Here is a 2614-nt window from a genome sequence, read left to right as displayed (position 1 = left end):
ATGGAAAAATTCCGGACTTAGTAGAAAAGATGAAACCACAATCAACAGACTTCGAATAGGACACACACATCTAACGCACAGCTACTTTGATGAGCAACGACGAACCTCCATTATGCGACACATGCAGAGTCCCCCTAACGGTAAAACATATCATCACCGAATGCTATAAATACAACCAGTACCGCGATCAATTCCACATCTCCGAACAAATTTGTCAAGCACTTGGACCAAACCCACAGGACACTAACAACTTAATTTTATTCCTTAAAAAATCAGAATTGTATAACTTAGTTTTAAAAAAAATTATGAAATTTAATATTGTAAATACCTTTTAACTTAACACCTTGTACTAATGACCTAGATGTCGATGTATTTAAGATCAATAAAAAAAAAAAAAAAAAAAAAAATATATAAACAACGCCGAAAGTGCAGTAAAGTTAAGTACATTGATACTGCAGCTCACTACATACCTATATATACCGGATGTGCGTTATTCGTCGCGGGTGGGCAAATATAAGCCGGGATCGTACTAGGTATATACGCACATATTATTAAATGTAGGAAATGTTTCGAACTTACTGGACCGGATGACCGTTTTCCGTTTTGCTCCAGTCGGGCGACTGATGACGTAGCAATCCGACCATCCACGAATGTACCAATGACTGCATGTCCGGCGTGACGAGCGATTTCCCTATACTTCGCCGAACGGCTTTTCCGTCCATTCCTACTAAAGGGTTGACGCGGAACGTCATTATTATTAATATTATATCACCGATATAGAACGTGTATTGCACGCCTCACGGTTATTATAATAATATAGGCATTATGCTACCCAGAGTCGTGGATCCATGAGTCTAATACAAGGCAGGAAATAAAATATTTTTAGCGAATAGTAAAATTTATTATGCACACTACCTATAGAAGATCATTTTAGAAAATATTTGAAAACAATTTGAATTAATAGGTATACGAATTGACATTTTGTTTCGAATGGTCAGACTGGTTTTCAGGGATGGTCTCAGATATATTCCCTAGACGGCTAGACCCCATATATATAGCCGTGTATAATATAATATTATACTATTATAGATGTATATTTTAGAATATATTGTAGATTCTTTCGGTTAAAACGTTTATTTATAGTCGAATAAAAGTACCGAAGTGTTGTTTTATAATATTAGGTATTTCAATAACTTTTAATTTGGTTTGATACATATTTATAGTGTATGGCAGACATTTTAGCGCGATGGTGTCAACGTGTTTAAATTTTTAACCCATATAAATTCTCTGTACATTTTTATGAAGGAATGAGGATAAATAATAAAAAAAACCTACGTATTACATTTAGTTCTATATTGTTATGAGTGTATAGCTCACCGGTCATCATTACTTGTTAACATGTTTAAACTTGTGCTATGAACAATCAATACAAAAATTAAAACATACTTGCCAGGTAGTTTCAATATTAAAATAAAGCTTGTCACTTTATCAAAAAATAAAAAATAATCAGAATAATTAGTAACTATTACCTAAAAAATACAATTAATGTAATCAAACGTGCACAATATAATATATTACGTATACGGTAAACCATTATTTGTATCACACGATGATACACATCATGTATAACGACTACAGTTCTAAATCAAAGGGGCTATTGCTGTAGTTGTGTATTATATTCATATTTAGGATACTATAATATAGCAGTTGTGTGTTCGGAAGAGAAAACGTTACCTATTTCACCATTTTACGGTTGATAAAAAATAATATGATGTTTCCGACTTCAAACGCTATACATTGAACCTGCGCGATAATAAATAGTGTTTTATGTCCAACAAGGCAACAGCCAATAAACTCACGTTGGTAGGCGTATATCTATTATAGGTACCTATCATTTTTATACTGACTCTTACGGAACGAATCTCACAAAGAACTTACGCCCTGCGGTGGGTAATTGCGAAAAATCGGTAATCCCGTTGCGAAAGTACATTATGTTTATACAGGTCAAGTATGCGTGCGCTTCCGAACGTAAATCAAACGAAATCTGGTCGATGCTTAAGACCGTAATATTTAGAGGAGCACGGCTCGCATATAATATTATAGTCGTCGATTTGATTGTTCAATATTGTTGAGACCACCGCTGTGGTCAATAAAATACGAGTACACGCGAATTCAGGAAATCTCGAGATAATCAACAATTCCAGCTCTACCTACTCCCCCTCCTGGAACCCTAACTTGCGGACGCACATGTAAATACACAATAATATAGCTCATTATATGTAAATTTAATCCAACGTCCACAACAATAATATTGAAATATGCGTCATATTTAATATTGTATTGTAATATTCAAGACTGGGAAAGTTATAATGATATACATTTTAATTGAATTAAGTTAAGTTGATGTATAAAATTTAAAAAAGTTTAAAGCTTATATAGTTATCCTAATATTGTTTTTACCTCAGTTAAGAGTGAAAAGTAATATGGAAACCTACAATTATAAGTTATTATAAATTGTATTAAGTAATATATTAACAAAAGTGGAACTGTGTCTTGTAAAATGTTAAAAAAAATATTAAATGAGTAAATGAGCTTTTTTTTATTTGGAAGTACT

This window comes from Acyrthosiphon pisum, chromosome A2 (assembly GCF_005508785.2).
Source record: "Acyrthosiphon pisum isolate AL4f chromosome A2, pea_aphid_22Mar2018_4r6ur, whole genome shotgun sequence".
NCBI classification, from domain to species: domain Eukaryota; kingdom Metazoa; phylum Arthropoda; class Insecta; order Hemiptera; family Aphididae; genus Acyrthosiphon; species Acyrthosiphon pisum.
The sequence above is the reverse complement of the archived record's forward strand: the minus strand, read 5'-3'. Positions refer to the sequence as shown.